This window comes from Pelecanus crispus, chromosome Z (assembly GCF_030463565.1).
Source record: "Pelecanus crispus isolate bPelCri1 chromosome Z, bPelCri1.pri, whole genome shotgun sequence".
In the NCBI taxonomy this organism is placed as follows: Eukaryota; Metazoa; Chordata; class Aves; order Pelecaniformes; family Pelecanidae; genus Pelecanus; species Pelecanus crispus.
The window spans coordinates 68419416-68444616 of record NC_134676.1 but is presented as its reverse complement, the minus strand read 5'-3'; the positions used below and the strand labels follow the sequence as shown (position 1 = coordinate 68444616).

Below are 25201 nucleotides of genomic sequence, written 5' to 3'. Positions count from 1 at the left end.
CGCACGTGTGCTGAGGGAGCTGGCTGATGCCATTGTGGGTCCAATCTCAACTGATTTCTTTCAAGGCAACTGAAAGAGGTTCCTGAAGGCTGGAAGAAGCAATTGTCACTGCTGTCTGCAAGAAGGAAGATCTGGGGAAATAGAGGCAGGCCAGTATCACTTCAGTTCCTAGGAAGCTGATGGAGAAAATCCTCCTGGAAAACATTTCCAAACATATGAAGGACCAGAAGGGAATTGGGAGCAGTCAACATGGATTTACAGAGGGGCAATCATGCTTGCCCACCCTGATGGCCTTCTACAGTGAGGTGGCTTGGTAGATGAGGGGAGAGCAGTGGATGTTGCTTGCCTGAACTTTGGTGAGGCTTTTGACACTGTCTCAGTTTCCCACAACATCCTCCTAAACAAACTGGCAAAGTACTGCTTAGATGAGTGCATAGTGAGGAGGTTTGAAAACAGGCTGAACAGCCAGGCCCAGAGGGTTGTGATCAGTAGGACAAAGTCCAGTTGGAGGCAGGTCACTAGTGGTGTACCATAGGGATTGATACCAGGGCCAATACTGTTTAAGCTCTTCATTAATGACCTGGATGCTGGGACAGAGTGCACCATCAGCAAGTTCACAGGTGATACAAAATTGGAAGGAGTGGTGGGTACACCAGTTGGTTGTGCTGCCAGTCACAGGGAGTTGGACAGGCTGGAGAATTAGGCTGACAGAAATCTCATAAAGTTCAGCATGGAGAAATGCCAACTCCTGTATCTGGGAAGAAATAATCATATACACAAGTACACACTGATGCCTGATGGACTGGAAAGCAGCTCTGTAGAGAAGGACCCTGTGGGTACTGGTGGACACCAAGCTGACCATGAGCCAGCAATGTGCCCTTGTGGCTAAGGCTAGCAGCCTTTTCGGCTACATTAGGAAGAGACTTACTAGGAGATCAAGGGAGGTAATAATTTTTCTCTTCTTAGCACTGGAGAGGCCACATCTAGAGTGTTGTGTCCACTTCTGGGCTCCCCAGTACAAGAAAAATAATGGAACAAGTCCCAGCAAAGAACCACAAAAGTGATTACGGGACTCCTCATGTGAGGAGAAGCAGGGCGAGCTGTTAAGCTTGAAGAGAAGCCTTAAGGTAATCTTATAAATGAAGAAGATGGACACAGATTCTTCTCAGTAGTGCCAGTGACAGGACAATAGGTCCTGGGCACAAACTGAAATGTATGAGATACCATCTTAACACAGGAACACACTTTTTTACTGTGAGGTGGTCAAACAGTGGAATGGATTGCCCAGACAGGTTGCAGAGATACTCAAAACCCAACACGATGCGGTCCTGGACAACCTGCTTTAGCAGTGGGGTTGGACTAGGTGATCTCAGCAGATCCCTTCCAGCCTTAACAAATCTGTGATTCTGTGATTTTGGTGACTACTGCAATAACAGTGGAACCAACCCGATACAGTATTTTACTGCAACTCATCTTAGAATTTCATCAGACCTTTATCTTTCTCCTCCTCCATCAAAGAGGATTGTTTTCCTAAGTGGAGACTTTAGCCATTTGAGCATCTGCACAAAAAACCTGTGATCTCAGGAACTCAGATCTCCCCGGTGACATTTTCAGCCAGTGAACATGGCATTCAGAGTCATCATTTCTGGGTGATCCTTATTGACGTGTGTCAGCCTCACTCTGTTTCAAAATAGTTTAAAAAATAAATTATTTTTTAGTTTATTTGTACTCATACAGCCTCAAGATGCTTCCTCTTATACAGGGACAAGAAAGGATGTAACCATGCTTTGTTCTCCACCTGCTGCAGTACAGTGATGTCTCAAATAGTGTCCTCCCTACTGCCTCAGTCAAGGGTGGCATACTCTCCAGCATCTGCTGCTACCATGAAAGATCTTACAGCCTTTCCCAAAGTTGTTGAAATGTATGGTGACAAGTCTGAGGAATATGACAAAGGCTCTGAGGTTTTCTCCTGATATCTGATTGCTGCAAAGATTGAGGTAGACTGCTGCCAGATGTCAGAAGCCATGAATTTCAATCACCATGTTCTACCTATACGAAATGCTTGGAAAATGCAAGTTTCACATGATTTTGCTGCTTAACTCGGTGGTTTCTTCCTTATCCATCTTGAACTGATTTCCCTCATTGCTGTTGACTATGAAAAATAACTGACAGCTTTATTCTGCTTTTTTTGGCAAAAATCTGTATATGTCCTGGTGCTTGTGATCAAACTTGTTATTTCCAAACTACTCTACAGATTAGCACAGTAAATTGAAATTGTTTCTGTCAGCATTAACAGTGTGCATTCACTAGACATAAATAATTTTCTTCAAACAATTTGCTTTTCTCAAAGAAGTAAGCTGACTGCATTACTCCTCCAGAAGATCATCTTGCTTTGTATTTTCCCTGCCAAGAGGTGCTGGAGTCACAACAGCAAGGACTTGGAGCTCTGCCATTGAGGAGTTCCTCTTCATTTTCTGCACTGTCTCTGAAAGATGCTAACACAGAATTTAACCTTCTTTAGAACCACAAACTCTGCCCCTGTTATTTAACATTATGACCACTTGCACCCATCAGCATATTCAGAAAAGGAAGCAGTGCTGTTGCTGATAGAGACCATCTTCCCATCTTTGCCTCCAACTGTATCTCACTACCACATCTTTGAACATCTGCCAGAAGTGGTGTGTTTTTCTTCTTCCTCTCTTCTGCATTTAGACACAGACTGTATATTTCCCACTTTATTTGCAGTGGTATCATCATGAACATCAATTCTTATGTTTATGACATTCTGCCTAACTGTAGTGGAGTGTGTGATGTCATCAACTGACATAGTATCGCATGCCATATTCACATAAATTGACACAAGGCATCAACAATCCCTGAAGATAGCTGTGATTGCAGTCCTTCTGAGAATTTTAAGTTCTTTCTGAATGATGCAAGGCTAGACAAGGTTTTGGGGGAGCTGGGAATTGCCCATCCAGACTACAGTGATACAGAAGTCGTTGTCCTCACCATGGTAGCACACTTGGATGGTTAAGGCACAGTATTTCTGTATAACTCTGCACAGCAGCTCCATGCAGTACAGAGGGATGTCTAGCATCTTCCCACTGAATCAACAGCTGTCATGCGTTAATGTTGACAGTTAACAACCATAATGTATCACATAAACAGAAGTATGAGATCTTTCTCCTGTGTAAGGAAGTCATTGACTTTTGGGAGGTTATCTTACAAGGTAACTCAGATTGGTTAAACATCTGGGCTGCTAGCGAGAGGCCCAGGACAAAGGTTCAAAATAACACATTTTGAATTAAAAATTCTTAAGGGTAACCTTTCTTTTTGCTTTAAGAAGCGATGGCTTTTCTGTTTCTGAGCCTATTGATTCCCAGTATTGCAACTGGATGCCTTACTCCCCTCTCAGTCTGAGGTACACGTTTCTACTAAGCATTTCTGCCTCTTCTTCAGAAAAGTTCAGGAATCCCTGGAGTGCTGGGACAGCTTCCCTTCCCAAATCCTTCCCCTTTTGTCACCTGGACTGTTTCAGTTACATAAATGTATGGGTTTCTCAGCCCCATGAGGTGCACTTGTCAATTTTAAACACGGTGTTAGGCTATGCAAATCCTGTGCCTTCCTGTCAGGGCTCAGTTGGGTTTCTTAGTATTTTCCTTTGATCAGGGATAGTGTTTCACAGGGCATCTTAATCAGGCATTGATGTCATTTGCAAAGGAGCCTTTCAAGGCTGCAACCATGAGTGGTCTGTTGTTTCTTCTGGAGGAACAGGAGGGTGAACGTGAGTGAGCACTCATGTGAAGGAGACGTGAAGGCTGTTTGTTAATCACTAGAGGTTATTCCAGATACGTTCCATATTCACATTCATAGTCCTGTGTTTTTCTGCGTCAAGTGCTGTCAACTGATTTTGAGATTCAAAGATTGCAAAGGAACTGAGAATGCAGCAGCATATTCCAGCTATCTGTGTCCTCCTGGAGGGAGGAGAAGTCAGCACATCTCCTGTCCCAGCTGCTCCAGTCATGCTTAGTTGTCATGTGAGTGGACATTATCTCTCAAAGGTGTTGGTTACTGATAACATACACTTTTAGGAATATAGCAGAGTTGGATTTGGAAAGCAGTATGGTTTGTGGATGAAGTGTGCATGTCTTAGCAATATTTCTGAACTATATACCAGGTAGGCAGTTGTTTAATATTGCTGTCTCATTTTATAATAAATCAAGTTTTATACAGACCAGAACAATAGCACAGGCGTGGGGTAGGATGCTGAATATATTCATTGAGTGTTAACATTCAAAACAAGCATTTGGCCTAAAAATAAATTCCTTTTTGTAATGAAACTCATCCCAAAACTTTGTAATCACTAAAATGCATGTAAAAGTAGAAATACATATTTCATTTTGAGGGAGTATCAGGCATCACAAATACAGTTAAACAAGAGCCTTGCAAGTGCCTTCACAGATGCTAAATGTTGATGGTTTTTGTCACTACCTGGACTTTATCTTTTATAATGTTGCTAGCCTTGTTTTTGACGGAGGTGTGTCAGACTCTTTGATCAATAGCTAGTCTCCGGTTCAGTGCAGAAACACATACTATTTATTTGTTGGGGGTTGGCAGTTCTGCTCAGATACAGAAGATAGAGTTTCATTTGTCTTATTTAGTCAAAATAACATTTATGTCTAGATTGAGTTTTCATATAAAACATCTGTGAATAATTAACTTCCCTGTACAGCCAATTTTAGAGTACATATTTGTACTTACAGTGGTTTTACCCTGTGAAACCAGTACTATGTGAAATCAGAAATCTGTTGCTTTATACTTGAGGGTTTTGCCGTAAGAGATTTGGGGAGGAAACAGCTGCTGTCTTATTCACTGAGGGATTTCAGCACACAGACTGGGTTGGACATCAGGACCCCTGAAGAGAGCTGGCCAGTTTATGTGGGATTCATAACCAGCAGTAGGTTAGGTAAGGGCTTGCCTGAGCATCAGTAGAAGTTGACATGCATGAGGTTCTAGTTCCTCTCTGGAGAGAGACACCCTACTTCAAATGGAAAGGCAATGCCTGTTTCACCCCAAAACTCATGTCCTGGAGTTTTCACCTCTGAAACAAGGCCTTTCGATGCATGGAGGTTGCCAATACATGAATTCAGATTAAATATCAGTTGTGAGGTTTGGGGTTTTTTTTATATACTGAGGTTAGGAACAGCTTCAAGATGATAAGAAATTCTTATTCCAAGTCTCAGTCAAGGTTGAACATCTCAAACCCAGTTCAGTTCTGATTTCATTTAGAAACCATTTGGTGAAGAGCCATAAATAGCTCTGAGTTGGAGGTCAGATAAGATGAGCATAAATCTCTGTGGTCATCAAATACATTACTTTCTTTCAGATCTTTGTTGCACAAACATTATTAACTATGAGTGGTTTCTGGGTTTTGTTGTGTGCATTGGCCTGCATACATCTATAGTTCTGGAAAGAATTTTTAAGCTGTATTTAAAGGAAGTAGGTGGCATCAATGTGTAACACTTTTTGAAAGGTAAATAGTCATAGATACCATATTTCAAAGGATCTGGAAAAATAGACTATAGGTACCCACAGGTGCTCTATGTGTGCATACATGTATGCATCATCAATGAAGGTTCCACAGAAACCTGCGTTTCCCAGAGTCATACAGGTGACACTGGCATTTGCTATACTTTATCAGTTAAAAATGCAGTTATTTCATGCTGAGTGTACTTGCATACGTTTAAAAACTACAGAAATAAGAGAATGTATCCAGTTCACAACTCTAAGCCAAAGCAGCAGTGTTGGTCAGCAATCAGTCATGACAAAATACCAGTTTTGTTTAGCAGCTTTTTAAAAAACTTTTTGACAATGTCTTTCTCCAGTTTTTCTGGCAATGTTTTTCTCACCAATGATTTCTTTATTGGTGTTAGATACTTTCATATTTTACTGCAGTAGGTTCTTTTTTCTTTTCATTATTTCCCTGTTAATTCACTCTTGTGTTTGTATTTCATCTATTTCTGTTTAGTATTGGAATAAATGCCAGAAACCCACTGTGACAAATAGGCATTTCTGTTTCTTCCTTGCAGTCAGTAGGATCAAAACCTTGTAACTGCTGATGAGATGGCTATCCTTGTGGTTTTTGTCATGCCTGTGATTTTTGCAGTGAACTTTTCTCTTCTTTACACCCTGATTCACTTTGTTTGATAAACTGATATACTTACATCTAGATTTCCAGCTGTCTACATGTGGAGATGCTGTGTTTAAATTCCATAGGAATTTTGAAAAGAAATTAGATTATTTGTGCAGCAACTGTTGAAGAGCTATCTTGAATTGGTCACAAGTTTGAAGGTCAATCTGTATTTACAGTGTAAACTGTGGAGTAAAAACCACAGAGGATTGTGAAACCAAACTCTCAGGAAATGGAGACACATGATGGCTTTAGTATTATGTTGCCCAAACACATTCACTGTTTACTGTCAGGTAAGCTTCTGCTGGCTTTTTCCTGATGTTAAAAATAAGTTGTGTTACATAGGTTGGAATGATTTGTTTTGGGAAGGCATTGCATTAGCTTTGAGTCAAATATATTTGTAGCCTGGCCTCATAATGCTACATTTCACCTCTGCTTTTCTGTTCATTGACTAGACTTGCTGCTGTTTTCTACCCGCAGTCAACTGCACTGAGATCAAGTAAGCCTGTTTGGATATAAAAATCCAATTTGAATGAACAGTTGTATAGCCAAGTAAACATACGAGCTTCCTGCTGAATAGATGATGTTTTACTGCTTTCAGTTAACGTGTTCTTTAGTACCATTCTTTTAGTTTCACAGTTAAGACAAGCATGTCATATCTGGTATTTGATGTCATATCTGGTATTTGATAAAGAATGGAGATTTATTTTTTCAATTTCACTTACAGAGATGAAAAACTTGGTAACTCTATATTGGCTTAAAATATGGATCAAGATGTTGGGGAAAATCTTACCTGCTTAGGTAGCATTGTTTAGAGTAATGGGGACATTTTAAGTGGTGGCAATTCCTTCTTCATCTTTTTTCATGGGGAATGTGAATTCATTTGTACATACATTTAGGACAAAATGCATTAAGGCAACCAGGAAGTAGAACACATAGATTTAGTATTTGTTTTATTTTCTTAGACTTCTGAAAACATGATAGGCAGGTGTTTCTACCCAACACTGATTAAACTAGAATATCCTAATTTGTCTTGTTGCATCTCTGTTACTGTAAATCAAGTGCATTTTTAAAAAATGTCTGCTAAGGTTTTAATTAACATGCAGAAAAAATAAGTGACTAATGCTTGGGGAAAAAAGATTGGGGGGGGTGGTCCCCAGATAATTGCAGTTTTACAGTGTACACAGAAATGACTACCATTATCTAATTTTAGGTAAACCATCCTTTCTCTGCTATTTGAGTTCCTCTTAATTTTCAAAAGAAACAATTCTTTTGAATTTTTGAATTCTCACAGAATTACTGAGACTTTGTCTTTTCCTGGAAGTGGCACAAAGAAAAACGTAACACTTGGGGATGTTTTGCAGGCTTAGTGAAGGTTGTGTGTGCAATCTTTGTCCATGGCATTCCGTTGTTATGATGGGCATTTTAATTCTGCATAGTAGTGGTATTTGTGACTTCTTGGCATCAGACCTCGTATCACGGCTACACATCAGGCGAGAGGATATCAGGATTCCCGATGATTAGATGGGGGCAGGGGCTCATCTCTCCCTTCCCACACCAACCTCCCCATGGCTCTTTCGCCCTGTCTGTACCTTGCTGGTTGTACCTTGCTACCTGTTTCAGCATGAAGAGTCCCTCTTCTCCTATTTGAATTCCTCAAATAGGGGAGATCTACTCCAGTCCAGACCTGTGTTTCATCCACTATCCCCCTGAATTATCCACTATCCCGCTGATTTATCCACTGTCTCTGCATGCAAAACAATCCTGCATGTCTGGTGAGAGGAGAGGCTGCCACTGACTTTGGAGTTGGGAAGGTGAGTTATAGGTATCTCAAAACCTCCCCTCTGGGGGCAAGGCAGGGGAAGGTGCATTATCCCATTCCTGGGAAGGCAGTGCCAGGATCAGGAAGGGAAAAACATACAGGCAGAGCAGGGCTGAGCCAAGTCGTTACAGGTGGAAATTGGGGTCAAGGGATGAGCATCATGAGTAGCACAGTTGTATCCATATCTTGAAGTGATACTTGAAATTTTAGTATTGTTTTAAATTAATGGAGCCAAGTTGTTAATGACTATACAATCCATTATATTTCTGTCTTAATATAAGCGTCCTCTAGATAAGTTTAAGTCTTTTTTCAAACATACTGGGATTTGGGTTGGAAGAAATGATAGACATTTTCTGCTGCCGCCTGGTGTGTTGACAACTGATTTCAGGCGACGGCCACTGCGTCAGAAGTGTTTAGTTCTCTAGGTTTTCCATTCCAGCACGTACAGACAAAACACAATTTCAATCTTTTTGTGTGAGTTGCAATATGAAATGTTAATGCGGGGCTGTACGTGAAGCCGCTTGACTTTTTTACCTGCCCTTTGCTGCTGGTGCTGCTATGTTCCCTAGACTGGAGAAAAACACAATCCTGAAGACCTGCTTTTTTTTCCTCAGGGCGCTGTTGCCACCTCGTGGCATTGGCCAAAACCAGCAACAAATGCTCCGTGCCCGACATCGGTCACTGATGGATGTCACGAGTGAGATGATGTGGGATGAGCGGGGGTGGGGTGGGGTGGGGTAGATGTGGATGTGTGGGGATCCGTTTTAAGGCTTTACCTCTGTGCCACACTCAGAAGTTTGTTATGTGGGATTTCTGATAAAAGTGCCCCACCCCTTGTGCGACAACAGTGGCAGAGTCCATGGTAGTCTTTATTCTTTTTCTTGCTCCATTTATTTTCTAAAGGGGACAAAGATACTAACTGTTGTCCATACTGAGCCTCAGATTTTGGAAACACGCTGTAAAGTCCTCAGCCTTTAGGAAGAATTGCAGTAGCACAGCCCTGCAGCCGCTATTAAGTATGTGCCGTAAGTCAGCTTTCAGCAAATGAAATGTTGAGCAAAAAGACTAGGAAGTCGTGTTCAGATCTTGTTATGCACATCTCTTTTTTTGAAACTGAATACTTGAAATACTTCATGAAAGTCTTGCAATAACCCTGTGAATTGGTATTCAGTTTGGCTTAGCCCTCAAGTGCAAACTCTGTTATTATTGTTGCTAAAGCATTCTAGGAGCTGAAGTATGAATTTCCTGTAAAGTAGATAAAATACTTGAAAGGCTAGACATGTTTCTACTAAACAAACTCATTTGGGCTCCAGCAAAAATTCCTGAGCTGTATTTTTTTTAAGTGGAACTCACAGCAATCAATAAAAATCCAACATCGAGTTTTTAATGTAATGCTAAAATGCTAAATAGAGTTTACACCTGGAATCCGCCTACGTTGCTCACTAGTGTAAGCCTGCTTAATATAGGGAAAAATGAGCAACGTATGGATTTTCAGTTGTCATAACTAGATTAGAAATAATCCAAGCCCTTCTTTTATGAGATAAATACTTACTTTTAGCTGCAATTCATTTATTATATATTTATTTTAAAAAAAAATTGTAGAGCTATTTTAAGTTAAAATTCTCCTAGCCAAAAAATAAATACTAAAGGTTAGCTATAACTGGTATCTTCCCTATGTGGACACCACATGCCTATGCTGGCATGGTAGGTGGAAAAGAAGATGAAGATGCTGCTGCTGTGTTAGACAGTCACTCTCATTTGGACAAGCTTGAAGTGCTGATCTCCCACGTGTGCTTTAGTTAGGAAAATGTCACCATAGGCCAAAGGAAGCAAGTGCTGAAAATCTCCCCTCTAAGGCTGCCATAAATTAGGAGTTCTTAAATTTGTTTGGGTATTGGGAACTGACTTTTCAGCACTTGTTCAACATAGTCTTCGTTAATATTTTCCCAAAAGAAATCCAGTTCTTGGAAGTGCTTTTCCAGATTCTTAATGTGGCTTCATTCTAAGCTTTAGGCAAATAACAAACTGATTTAAAACCTATTTGGAACATGCAGGAATCAATATGGTTCTCTGAATGAACACCACATAATTAGGTACATCTGACTGTCACCACAAACTGTGAATGTAAACGATAGCTAAACTGAATTTTTAAAGAGCAAACTCTGCTTAGGTTTAATATCCATTTAAATCCCTCTTTTAATCTTTTTTAATTAAATTTGAAATAAAAGGAGATTATTCTCATAGCATGGTATTTTTTGGTTTTGTTTGATTTGAAATTTTATCTAGATAAGATTGCATTTGATATGCAAGTGGTGTTTTGACTGTGTGCATGATTAATAGCTTTGGCGTCTAAAAAAAAGGGCATAGTTTGATTGTTACGTATTAGCAAAACACTTGGATCGTTCGCTTGGGACTGGAACGCAGCCCTCACAAAGCGAAACACGTGTTTTCCCATATGTATGCTGCTTTTGTATGAACAAAAACCTTCCTTTTTTAAGGTAATACTGAATTTTCTGTTCTGTTAGCATCACTGCCGCACCTTTTAAAAAAAAGAAAAACGTACCTTATTAGCCGTACACTCCATTAGCACTGTTTAAAACATACTGTATTTAACACTAGTTCAAGAACTTTGTTTTCAAGCTCTTTTTGACTTTTGGCTATGTGATATTAGATTTTGTGTTTTTAATTAAAATACCCTTTCTCAATTGTAATTGTTCCAGCACTCTGTTTTGATGCATAAGTATCTGGTAATACCTCTTTTCTTACGTCTTGCTGAGAGTGGATCTGGTGTAAATATCTCTTCTCGGGGCCTGTGGTGATGCTGTCAGTCCCTGTGTAGCACACTGACTCCCCACTCATCTGTGGAATCTGTGATGCTTTTGTGTGATTTCTGTTTCTGATGCAGGGTTTTTTCATGTTTATGTTTTTGGCATTCTACCCCTCAGATTTCTTCTTAGACCTTTCTTTCGTTTTTGCAAAGGCTGCAATGTCATATAATAACACAAGCATTTCGTAAGAATTTTATCACAAACTACCACTGGGAAGCTTATTTTTCTGTGTGACAAAAGTAGTTCAGGTCTGTTGTACTGTTTACCATACTGAAGGGTTGCACCTTTCTACCTCTGTTCATGCAGGTCTCTTCATCACTGTCTCATTCTCTTCAATGCTGCCTTTTGCTTGGCATAGTTGTGTTGGCAGTATCAACCTGTGTGTGCTCCTTTTAAAGGAAAAATTAAAATCATGAGTGAAGTTTTTGGTATCTGGAGAAACAGTGCTATAAGCCTGTATCAGTACGTGTTGTAGTCCTTGGTGTAAGGCCTTCAAAAGACAGCTAACCTTGACTATCTGTCTTTAAATTCTGTCATGTCCTCTATGAACTCCTGAACATCAGCAACCATCACTGATTATCACCTATTTGTGGATAGCAACCACATCATTGAATGTTATTTGGCATGTTTGCCCCTGACAAATTGTTTTATACTTGCTCCTGCACTGAAACCTTGTCTTCAGTGACTGCTAACTGCTGGATAAATAAGCGCCTCTCAGTGCATGGTATCTACATGGCTACTATAAAATTGTTATTATTAGTCGTTTTGTACAACATGAAACCTATGGTCAAGGCAACAGAATTACATCAGAGCTCACATCTCAGAAGTCATGGCATTGCTCTGTGTATGAATTTGCAGAGTTGTTTTGACAGAGAGACGGTAAGCCATTCTGAGCTGAGAGCAGTCTCCTACGCCGGCAGTGTGCTGTTCTGTGACAAATGATGCTCATCTTGAGGCCGAAAGGTGGGGATCAGTCTAAGGCAGTGTCCCAGTCCTGTACTGAGGCTGTGCTGTGGCTGTGTGACAATTAGTGGCAGATGCAGATAAAGTTCATGAAGAAGGCTGCGTTCCGAGGCTAAGTGAAGGTGTTTCCTCACCTCTTAACCGCAGAGCTTTTGAGTAGAGGCAATGGCAGTGTAAAAACAACTGTTGTCACTATCTGGAAACCAAAAATCTCAGCATGTTTGCAACAGGGGCATGGAAGATGCACACTGCACAGTAGTCTTGACAGTTTGCAAGGTTATCTTCTCAGGCTGTCAGCGCTGAAAATAAATAGACGTGACTGTGGGTATCGCAGAGATGGACATTGTAAACTATACAAACGAGACTAATGGGACTTTCAAATTTCATATCAAAGTTGTGTTCAATATTAAGCAGGTTCAACTTTATGAAGCCTTCTGTGTGTGTATCTTCCCACCCTCTGTCTGTTTCTGTCCGGGGGAGAAGAGTTGAGGTGAGGAGCCTCTGTAAGGCAAGTTTTACTGCATCCATATGGAAACCAGGATCTGTCCCCTGCGTGCTGCTTCTTCCTATCCCTAACTTGGTGGGCTCATTGTGAATCCATTTGTCACCACATACTGCTGCTTATTCTGCCAGTTCGTTATCAGAAAGGAGGTCTTTAGACATACTTTTGTACAGCTCACTCTGTGGTAAAGCCCGAGGTTTTGCTTACTTGGACTGAAGGTCACACCACCAGTGTGGTGTGGGTTTGTACGACACTAGATTTGCCATATATTGCTCTTGCCATTTGGAAATGAAAGAATGGACAGGCCTTAATAAACCACTAGCAGGGTGGAGAATGGATGCTGAAGAGGACGGTATAGAAATAGGTGAGGAGGACAGTGCAGGGGAGGGGAGGGGAATAGGATGAAGTGCGGGATGCCGGGCATGGAGCAGAAGCTGTTGAGGGATTGCCTGATCCCTTGGGGCTAGGCTTTTTATAATTTGTTAACCACATGGTAGAAACGTACAGCAGAGTATCATTCGTGGGTCTGCCCAATAGGTGGAAGTATTGTGAGTGCTTCAACAAGTGCCACAAGCATTATCATCTGAATTGGTCTGAAGTCTGTTGTGCAAACAGGAAAAAAAACAAGTTAATGATAAGGAATAGCAAGCAGTGACGATCAGGCCAAGACCAGAAGCACTCATATTTTTCAGATCTGGGTTATAGATCAGCCTGCTAATGTTTTGGTTTATTTTGTTTCTCCTTTCAGTGGACTGAATTTTCCTATGCTGAAAACAATACCTGGTATGTGCTTTATGCATGTGAAGACAAATTGCTTAAAAATTCTGCACCATGGACAACTGAGTTAGAGTTGTGCTGTTCTATGAAAACAGTATTTCTGACATCAATCAAAAGCTAAGCACTGTCTAGATTATGTTGATACGTGTTTTATAGTAGAACAAAATAACACAAATAGAAATCCGGAGTAAAGTCTGGCTACAGCAACAACAGATGGGCTATTGTACCGAACCCTGTTAGTTACAGAACTGTATAAACAGTGCTATTAAAAGCACACAGCTAATCGAAAGTCCTCTTTTTACTATAAAATAATATTAAACTCCAAATTAGCAAAATTGCGTAAGAGTTGGAATTTGGTTTTGCTGCGCTTACACTACACAGACAGTGCATATTGCACTCTCTTTTGCAATAATAGAAGTAACACAACGACAGATGGTGTTGCTCTACCTCTGGGTTAGGAAATAACTTTAAAATAGCTTCTTGGTTTGCTAATTTGAATGTCTGTGTGTAACTGTTTAAGTGCAGAACTGAAAGCAGAACAACTTAGATACAATGCAAGAAAACTGAAATTTTACTGTTTTCTGTGACTCTGTGCCCCTTCCCCCACACCCTTTCTCTCTGCGTGCACCTTCATGCGTGTGTGATGTCTGTGTGTGGCAGCAGCAGAAGGCCCAGACAGCAGGTCAGGGCTGCACTGTTTGGCACCTGGGAGGATGCCTGGCAGGTGGATTTCTGAATTCCAAGAGATGGGCAGTGCTGGAGGAGGCAGCAGCTCCTTACTTCGTGCTGCAAGATCTTAGTGCTCTGTAGGGATGCCAAAGAGCTCATCCACCAGTCTAAACTAATTGGGAAGGGCTAGAAAACAAAAATGGCTCCTGTTTTATAAACGTGCATCTTGAAACTCAATGCAGTTATTATCTGTCTGCCTGAAAAAGATGTTGTAGTGGTACTGGAAGAAATGCAGAAGAGGACCAATGGAGCAAGTCGAGGGCACACTTCTATGTTTTCTTTGACAGCTGACTCAATCAGTAACTTCTATAAAAAGATCTTTCTGGTAAAACCTACAAGTTAACAAAGCACCACTTGCAGAAGAGGTAGCTACAATTAATTTCTTAATGATATCTCAGTGTGGCTTCCAGGCTTTTGAATTTAACTATTTGTCCTCTTTTTTCCATGAACTATTATCTTGCACCTTTTTTCTAAGATACTGTATAAATGTATTGTTGCCGTTCCGAAAGGGCAGCATGTTTGGAGATTCCATAAATGTGTGCAGACCAGACCTGCTGCACTTACTTCTGCTTGGGAGATCTTGGATTGAAATATAACAATCTTTCATCTTGTTCCTTTTCAGAATATTAGTTTGAGAAAACCTAAAATATTTGAGAATTGGTGAAATGGATTTACAGTGACAGGTGTATCACATTGTTTCGCATTACATTTTGCAAATGATAACATATGAAGGAATAATACATGTGAGTGTTTCAGGACAGTATCCAATGATCTCCTTGTCCTGTGTGAAAACTTGCATTATGTGCCTGTAATCCACACCCATTGAAGAGTGTCAGAATTTGAAAATCTTTCAACCCAAACCGCTCATATCAGAAATAGGTATAACTTTTGGGGGCTACAAGAGAGAGGTGGCGTAAGCTTTGCTTGTATTACTGCATGATTGCTAAATGGAGAAGTTTACATAATCCCTAGGTTATACATTTAAGTATGGTATCTTTGAGTTAAAACAGCTGGTTGGAAAGCTTGCTTTGTAGTGGTACTGTGAAAGCCAGTACTTTGTTTACAAACTAATACAGTCTCACATGGGACAGTATAGTGCAACACTGTTACTTTCTCAACATTGATCCACACAACATTGTCCATCCTTGCTAATTCATGGGAAAGAAAATCTTCACGGCATGGCTATTGGCGTAGCATAAGGAAACTGTACTTGCAGTTATGTGTATTACAATCTTTCAAGGTACTTGTACACCTCTTTCTTTTGTCTCACAGTTGGGAGGAGGGTTGGAAACCCAGATTTCCTCAGCCACCATCAGTTTTGTCATGTGACTTCAAATAACTCCGTGCAGTTACAGCTGACAAAAGACACGCAGTTGGCTTAGAAAGAGAAAATGATTGGTGGATATTGTCTGTAGCAAGGAGTTGAAGGTGGGCATGGACCTTATTTTTATTGTTTAAAGGTTTGCAATCCATTGAATGTGACATTCTGGAAGAGCAGAAGTTATCACCAGACAACTTCATGTTAACCAAACATGGGGAGATTTTTTTTTTTTTTAAACGCTGTAAATATGTAATGTCTGAAGTGTTACATTACTACTTCCTTCTCTAGAACTGTTCTAGGGCTGTGCAGGGGTTTTTTTGCAGTAGGAGATTTATTTGTGCTTCTATGGCAGCTGCCTCCTCTTGAAAGCTTCTTCCTGATACTTTTCATGTAGTAGTGCTGCTTCCTCTTTTCTGTGAACCAAAACATCACAGTCTTTTCTGACATTTCAGCATTGAGCTTCAGAATCTTCTTGGCAGTAATTTTAGCACCATTTTTTGGCTACTATGATTTTTATTACTTATTTAAAATATTTATAAAAGATGTAATAGGATTTGCCACCTGTCTCTAATAGGAAAATGCTTCTGTAATCAGAGCTGTCTCAGCGTGCATTGAGACAAAAAGATGAGCAAGGTTTTGAGCTGGGCTGGGGATGTGCTGGCACAGCTACCAGTCCTTTCACAATGTCCTGCATGTTGCTGTAGTAAGCCAAGGCCTGGCTACAGCCTGTTCTTTCTGTGGCAACCCTGCTTTAGTGTGAGCAGAAATGAGGACAGCTTACAAATGATGAGCTAAAAACCAAACCAAAACCAACTAAGTTTTTTGTAAAGTAAAACCAGAAAGTTTTTGTTTCAGCAGAGAAGGGTGTAAAGGACCATCCTTCACTGCACCCCCTTGTCTTACTCAGCTTTGTGGCTTCTAGACTTCTAGCTACTGAAACTTGGTACACAAATCCATTTTACTCTGTGTGCCACATAAAAGATTTAATTTCCCTCTGGGAATTCTGGCCTTCCGTCCGAGACAGCGTCTGTCCAAATGTGTGGTGGGTTTTAAGCCCTTCATTTTAGGAAGTTACTTCTCTTTTCCCTAAGAGAATCTGCCCTATGAAATTTAGCTGTATCTACTGATTATATTTTTAGAGTTTTTGTCATTCTTTTGTCCTTCCTACTCTGTAGCACATGCACAGTTTACAATTAAAGAGGGTTTTTTTTTAAAACTTCCAGGCTGTTTACTCATATGGTATCCAAAAATCAGTCTGGATGCTTTGATAACTGGCTCTTCCCTGCAGGTGAGGTAATGTCATCCCTTACCTGGGCTCCGGTGTCGTCCACGGACTCTGTTTAATTTTTACCCACCTTATTCTGTTGCTTTTACTGGCCTTCTAAGTAAAATTATCGGAGTTCAGTGGGTACAGACTCTGAAGAAGGTGATGTCCTCATGATCAAATGCCATTACAAGTTGCTGCTTAACCTAAGAAAATTACCTACCTAAACACTCTGTGGTCTGGTTGGGGTCTTTTCAGCCAATACATGTGTTTTTAAAAAGCATAACAACCAAAATGAAATATAAAAAAACATTTCTGCAGTCTGAATTGAGACCCTGTATGCAGGAGGAACAGGGCTGAGTGAGGAGATGTGATCTTGTCACATCACACAGCAAAGAAACAAAACAAAATCATTGGGTTTTTGTTAACCATCCAGAGAGGTCTGAAGCTTCTGAGAGATTTGAGAATTCCTAATTTGCAGAACTTGCTGACGTTTAACCACAAGGCTCATTATCTCTCCGTGTCTGTCTGTCATCTAAAATAACAAAAGGCATCCATCTATTGTGTAAATCTGTTCACACAGGGCTCTTGATACTGGATTATATTCTGGCTATTTTATCTCTCTACCAATGCTCCCTTTGATTAAAGGACCCCAAAGACTATTGCAGTTCATCTTGACTAACACTGTTTCTTCCTGTTCCTTGTCTATTCTGTGTGGGGTTTTTTGAGTGGTTTCAATCTACTAAACAGTAATTAGCCCAAACCAATAATTTTTTAAAATTTTTAAAACTTTTTTTTTAACTTGAAACTGTGGCTTCTTTAGCTAGTCCAGTGTTGTAATTACTTTTTCTTCTGTGATACTGCTTAGGGTAATACTCACTTTCAGTGTGTTTTGAAGGATGCAGCTGCTGTGCTTTGCGACACCACAGAAGAGGATGAGGTCTGTAGAAGTGTTGTGGTCTAACCTGGCAGGCAGCTAAACACCATACAGCTGTTCACTCACTGACCCTGCTCCCCAGTGGGATGGGGGAGAGAATCAGAAGAAAAAAAGAAGTAAAATTCATGGGTTGAGATAAAGATAGTTTAATAGGACAGAAAAGGAAGGGAAAAAAAAAATACTAATACACAAAATCAGTGATGCACAGTGTAATTGCTCACCACTCACTGACCCATGCCCAGACAGTTCCCGAGCAGCAATCGCTGCCCCCCAGCCAACTCCCCCCAGTTTATATACTGAGCATGACATCATATGGTATGGAATAGCTCTTCGGCCAGTTTGGATCAACTATTCTGGCTGTGCCCCCTCCCAGTTTCTTGTGCACCTGGCAGAGCATGGGAAGCTGAAAAGTCCTTGACTAGCATAAGCAGTACTGAGCAACAACTAAACCATCAGTGTGTTATCAGCATTCTTCTCATACCAAATCCAAAACACAGCACTATGTCTGCTACCAGGAAGAAAATTTATCCCAGCTGAAACCAGGACAGTACCCACCCCTTATTCTATACCTTCTATGTCATGCCCTGGTTCTACCCTTTTTACAATACATTCCAGTTAATCACCAACACTTTTCCTGTCTTTTGATGTATACACACAGATACCATTCCCTTAGTCTATGGGCCATCCCTCTAAAATGTCCATTGAGTTTATTCAGTCCATGACTTTGGGCTCCATCTGTCGTAACAGTCTTTCAGGGCAGAAGAGATGGTGTGCAGTGTTGGATTGTTGCATGCTGAAGCCAGTTCTGGTTCCATCACCACTGTACTTTGCTCGGTGTCATCAAAGTTCATTCTTCTTTAACGTGGGTGATTCTTACTGTAATACCTTTGATATGGCACACAGCAACCATAGTAGTGATGACATACAGTATTATATAGCAGTTAACATCATACAGTTTGGTTCATTGGCTATTTTCACCCAAAAACAAATTCCCTTGAGGTACTCATTGGACTTCCCCATCCTTCCATATCACCCACCAAGTGCACCCAGGTCCTTGAGCAAAAGCAATCACACGGATGGGTTTGCCTTTGCCCAAAGCAGGAATAACCCAGACTGTCTTCCCCAGCATGTTTTTCATGTGCATTACAGGGACTTTATCCCCTTCTACAGTATGTAAAAATGTTGATTGGGCAGGGCCAGCTCTATTGGCAGATCCCCTGGTGTTCACTAACGAGGTGGCTTTTGCTAAATGCATATCCCAATGTTTGAATGTCCCACCACCCATTGCTCTCAGGATAGTCTTTAACAGTCCATTGTATCGTTCGATTTTCCTGGTGGCTAGTGCATGATAGGGGATCTGATATACCCACTCAATGCCAAGCTCTCTGGCCTAGGTGTCTATGAGGTTGTTTCGGAAATGAGTCCTGTTGTCTGACTTTATTCTTTCTGGGGTGCCATGTCGCCGCAGGACTTGCTTTTCAAGGCCCAGGATGGTGTTCCAAGCAGAGGCATGGATCATGGGATATGTTTGCAGCCATGTGGTGGTTGCTTCCATCATTGTAAGAACATGGCGCTTGCCTTGGCAGGTTTGTGAGAGTGTGATAAAATCAATCTGCCAGGCCTCCCCATATTTATATTTCAGCCATCACCCTCCATACCAGAGAGGCTTTAACCGCTTGGTTTGCTTGATCAAGGTGCATGTTTCACCTTCATGGGTAACTTGTGCAATAGTGTCTCTGGTCAAGTCCACCCCTCGATCACAAGCCCATCTATATGTTGCATCTCTTCCTTGATGGCCTGAGGCATCATGGGCCCACTGAGCTGTAAATAATTCACCCTTATCTTGCCAGTCCAGATCCACCTGAGCCACTTCAATCTTAGTGGCCTGATCCACCTGCTGGTTGTTTTGATGTTCTTCAGTGGCCCGACTCTTGGGTACATGAGCATCTACATGACGTACTTTTACAACCAGGTTCTCTGCCCGGGCAGCAATATCTTGCCACAGTGGGGCAGCCCAGATGGCACAGGGCACTTGACACCATCCATGAGTCAGTATAGAGATAAAGGACTGGCCACTTTTCTCATTCAGCAATATCTAAAGCCAGCTGGATGGCTTTCACCTCTGCAAACTGACTTGATTCCCCTTCTCCTTCAGCAGTTTCTGTGACTTGTCGTATAGGACTCCATACAGCAGCTTTCCACCTCTGGTGCTTTCCCACAAGGCGACAGGACCCATCAGTGAACAGGGCATATTGCTTTTCATTTTCTGGCAATTTATTATACAGTGGGGCCTCCTCAGCACATGTCACCTCCTCCTCTGGTGATATTCCAAAATTTTTGCCTTCTGGCCAGTCCATGATCACTTCCAAGATTCCTGGGCGACTGGGGTTTCTTACTCAAGCCCGTTGTGTGATCAGTGCAACCCACTTACTCCACGAAGCATAAGTTGCATGAAGAACTGGATCTCCTCTGCAGGTCCCTTGACCTTGCTTTGTTTTATGCCAACACGAGCCTTCAGAAGGATTTGGACTATTTTCCTCCCTTTCTCAAAAACCTCTTCTGCTGTATTGCCCCACACAATGATGTCATCAATATACTGCAGATATTCTGGACCTTCTGTTCCAGTGCCATCTGAATCAGTCCATGGCAAATGGTGGGGCTGTGCTTCCACCCCTGGGTGTTGCAAATATGATTTTTTACACAGCTTTGGTTAGCAATTTAAGATTTATTAATATTTTTGAGATAGATAACAGTATTAGGTTGTATAATTCTTAACAATGCACATGCACACACTGAGGTTAACCTGTGATCAGAATTTCCCTTTTTGTGAGTTTCATGAATTACTCACTTTTATGTGCTGGCATTCATCAACAGACAGTCAGTGAACCTCACAAAGTCAGCTTTTTGAGTCCTCAGGAAATCAGTGCACAATCCTCATGAAATCTACAGCCAATCCTTTAATCCTCGTGAATTCTATGGACAATCCTTCAATCCTCAAGAAATCTGCCCTGAGAGGCGTCCCAGCTCAGGGGGAGATACTGGGTCACACAGCCACTGCAGTCCCAGAGCGCTCTAAGAGGTTTCCCTCTATTTATAGGATCTCGAGATGATTGGCTTTGGTCAGTAATTTACATTCTGGCCGCAATTTGTGCTGAGTGGTTCTGATGTACCATTCAGGCAGCAGATAGCCCAGGTGTGGACAGAGATTGCATGACACCCAAGTCATTATGACCAAGATAACAACACAATAAGGCTTTTCCTGGGATCTCAGAATGGCCGGGGCGGGGGGAGGGGGGGGGGGGGGGGAGGCTGTACCACCACACCGGGGCAGTTGGTTCCAGGTGTTCTGAACACCCCTCCAAGTGAAAGCAAACTGGGGCCTGCACTCTGCTGCCAAAGGGATTGAGAAAAATGCATGTGATGTCAATTGTGGCATACCACTTGGCTGCCTTTGCTCCAGTTCACACTGAAGTTCTAGCATGTCTGGCACGGCAGCACTCAGTGGCAGTGTAACTTCATTGAGGCCACGGTAGTCCACTGTTAGTCTCCACTCCCCATCAGACTTTCGCACTGGCCATATGGGACTGTTAAAGGGTGAGCGAGTCTTGCTGATCACTCCTTGGTCTCCAGTTGATGAATCAGGTTATGGATGGGAAGCAGGGAGTCTCGGTTGATGCAATATTGCCGCTGATGCACTGTTGTGGTGGCGACTGGCACCTGTTGTTCTTTGACCTTCAGCAACCCCACAATCGAAGGGTCCTCTGAGAGACCAGGCAAGGTGGACAGCTGTTTAATTTCCTCTGTCTCCAAGGCAGCTATACCAAAAGTCCACTGGTACCCTTTTGGGTCCTTGAAATACCCTCTCCTGCAGTAATCTATGCCAAGAATGCATGGAGCATCTGGGCCAGTCACAATGGGGTGCTTCTGCCACTCATTCCCAGTTAGGCTCACCTCAGCCTCCAACACAGTTAGCTGTTGGGATCCCCCTGTCACTCCAGAAATACAAATGGGTTCTGCCCCTCTATAACTTGATGGCATTAGCGTGCACTGTGCACCGGTGTCCACTAGAGCCTTATACTCCTGTGGGTCTGATGTGCCAGGCCATCGAATCCACACAGTCCAGTAAACCCGGTTGTCCCTTTCCTCCACCTGGCTGGAGGCAGGGCCCCTCTAACACTGGTCACAGTATTTGTTACACCTTGTACATATGAGTCAGGAGTCCCTTCATTGAGATCAGAAGTCCTTCTGCTCTGTCTGGGGAACTGCCCAGTGGAAACTGGACCGGTAATTTTCCTTGAAGAACCCCCCTGTGTGATTGTTTTACCTTGCAATTCATGTACCCATGCCCCTAGGATTGAAGTAGGTTTTCTATCCCACTTACTCATGTCCTCTCCGTGGTCACACAGGTAAAAGCACAGGGTGCCCTGTGGTGTGTACCCTCTATATCCTCTTTCTTGAGCAAAAGAACGCTAACTTTTAATAGCTGAGATATTAGTCTGTATAGGTGGAGAGTAGGACCTATTCTCTTTGAGTTGCTGGACCTCCTGGGACAGTTTCTCTACAGCTGAGACAAGGGAGGAAGAGATACTTTCTTCATATTCCCAGAGTTAGCTAGCCACTTCATCCACCTTTGGTGCTTCTTCATCTACCTTTGGTGTCTCTTCATCTTTCCAGGCCAGTATTGCCAACGAGTTGGCATACAATGCTGGTGCTCTCCATACCAACTTCCACCACATGGGTCATGTGCACCTGACTTCATCTGGATCTTTGGGTAACTGCTTATTGTTCAGGTCACTATAAATCACCTTCAGCACGGCTAATTCCCTCAGGTACTGGATACCTCTATGGTGGTCCATTTGCCTGGGTGATATATAACATCTTCCCTGAAGGGATACCTTTCCTTCATGCCTGACAGTAGTCATCTCCAGAGGCTAAGGACTTGTGCTTTGTCAATGCCCCCTTTCCTAGAAAGGGATTTGAGTTGCTTGGCTTTCCTACCCTCTAATTCCAGGCTACTGGCCCCGTTATCCCAGCATTGGAGCAGCCAGGTGACAACATGCTCACCTGGATGACGGCTGAAATCTTTTCACATATCTCGCAGCTCACTCAAAGATAAGGATCGGGTGGTTTCCGTGTCATTTACGAGTTCTTCCTCTTCCTCCTCTTATCCTTGTGTTGGCCCTGTTTTTTCGTCATCCCTTTCTAAATGAGCTGACTTTTGCTTCCAGCGTTTCTTCTTGCGTATGGGGGCGACTGATACCAACACAGGTTGGTTCTCTGGTTTAGCTGCAGTGCCTTTCACCGGGGTTTGAGTAGCCACAGTGCCTGTTGTGGGGGTTGGAGTAACCGCAATGCCTGTCGCCGCGGTTGGAGTGGCTGCAGTGCCTGTTGTGGGGGTTGATCTCTGGATGATATTCTTAAATAGTTCTTTGACCCTAAGCAAGATCTGAACTGCATTCAGGAGACATAGCAGTAGGGGGATGCTGGTTTGAATATCCCAAGGATATTCAAAATTCTCAAAAGCTGTTGCAACTACCCTGGAAGAGAAAGGGATGGTGAAGGAGCAGGAGGAAGTGTCCCACTCTGTCTCGCCAATAGATCATTTCTCTGATGAGAAGACGTAAAAAGTGTAATTATTAATAATTTCTGAGAAATAGCTCCCAAAGTATGGGAATGATGGCAGTGCTGAGTACAATCTCATGACCAATAATTTTATCATACCATAAACCAGTGTTACACAGTACAGCAAAGCGGTAACTTCAATCCATCTCCCAGAGGTGATAAACAGCACCACAGGGAGTGCATATGGCAAGTAAGGTGTTAAATAGCACAACTCTTGAGAACAGGCACAGCAGCTCTGAAAGCAAATAAATCAACATTGCGACCAGTAACTATTAAACTAATATAATGAATGCTTACCACAAATTTGTTTTAACACACTCTGGTCAGATCTGTCATTATCTTGAACCCTCCATGCCCCACGTTGGGTGGCAAAAGGACTGTTGTGGTTTAACCTGGCAGGCAGCAAAACACCACAGAGTCGTTCACTCACTGTCCCCTTCCCCAGCGCGACAGGGGAGAGAATCAGAAGGAAAAAAAAAGTAAAATTCATGGGTTGAGATAAAGACAGTTTAATAGGACAGAAAAGGAAGGGAAAATAATAATAAATAAATAATAATAATAATATACAAAACAAGCCCTGCACAATGCAATTGCTTACCAGCCACTGACCGATGCCCAGCGATTGCTGCTCCCCAGCCAACCCCCCCCCAGTTTATATACTGAGCATGACATCATATGGTATGGAATAGCCCTTTGGTCACTTTGGATCAACTATTCTGGCTGTGCCCCCTCCCAGTTTCTTGTGCACCTGGCAGAGCATGGGAAGCTGAACAGTCCTTGACTAGCATAAGCAGTACTTAGCAACAACTAAACCATCAGTGTGTTATCAGCATTCTTCTCATCCTAAATCCAAAACACAGCACTATGGCAGCTACTAGGAAGAAAATTAACTCTATCCCAGCCGAAACCAGAACAAGAAGACAGGTAGGTTCTCAAGGAGTGTCCTTATGGGACCCGTGGAGTTGTGCGTATTGCAAAGTAAAAAATTGCCAGTGTCACCAAGAGCCTTTAACTAAAATGAGATCTGTCTGTCTTAGGAATGGGAGAAGTACCTGGCAAAGGACAACCCTTATCATGAATAAAATCACTCAAAACAGGACAAAAGCTGCTCACATGCTGAAGTATTATTTACCCCAGTCCCCAAAGCAACTTTGCCATGGCTGAAGAATTCATACCACCCTTCTTTGACTCTCTACCTTTTACTTATAAGACCATCCTACCTACTTAGAGTCTTCCCATAAATTTCAGTGAATATAGCTGAATGTTACAATCTGAAATGCTTATTTTTTTTCTTTTTGCCTGTGTGCCCAAATTTTGTGCAGCTGACAGCTTTGGTGCTTTCTGACTTCATCTTGAAATACACTTATTTTTACTTGACTCCAGTAACACAGTCACTAACTGTTAATAGTGTTACTTCCATGAAGACCCTGACAACCCTTCAGGCATGCGCAATTAACCCTGTGAGGGGGAGGTAGGTAGGAATTTGGTTGCATGTCAGAGCTGGCAGCTCCATCAGGAGTTCTCCTGAGAGATCACGCCTTTCCTTTTGTCTGAGCAGTCACGCTTCCACTGAGTTTTTGTCCTGTTCGCTGTGCTAAAAATACATTAAATGAGTAAGTAGGAAAAGACAGTTCCTTTTGACGGTGATTTTACTGGAGGCTGTGCCAATTGGAAAAATAGGCTTCCAAGTAATTTCCCCTGATTTTGCTCTGAAGGCGTGTATGATGCATTGCAAGTTGGGGGGTGGCTGCAAAAGACCCCTGTTCTCTTGCTGTGCTGTAGAACAATGTTATGTAATAGTTAAAAATAATGATCTTTTCTAGGATGCAGAGGGTCTGTAGCACAAAGAAATCAGATAGTTTTTTCCAAGAAGGAGAGGTGAATTGTTCTTTTCAGGGTAGATGGCACCACGCACTGAGCGTGAGTGAAAGAATAAGTAATTAGTCTAAACTACCTGAAAGAAAAGTGCTGTTTCTCATCCTTTAAGCATGTATTTAGTCATCCTGTATTAGTCAGTGTAATTGCAGAGGCTACAGAACTAATTCCAGATAGTAACCAGTGTTGAAACATACAATTTAGGCTTAAAAAATAATGATTTAAATTAGATTTTCCTGCAAGTTAAGAGAGCCCCAATCTGATTGTCAGTTACCGCAATCAGACACTGCTCCGTGCTCAGGGCTTTTTTGGCCTCCCATGCTTGCTTTCTCATACCACGTTGGCAAGCTGCAACAAGTGAAACTCCACCC

At 42.0% G+C, this 25201-nt stretch overlaps 1 protein-coding gene across 1 annotated transcript in view; it reads left to right on the top strand.

Moving 5' to 3' along the window:
• The window catches only part of TNFAIP8 (TNF alpha induced protein 8), a 71899-nt gene that overhangs the window by 24212 nt on the left and 22486 nt on the right, over window positions 1–25201 (top strand). The window lies entirely within an intron of this gene.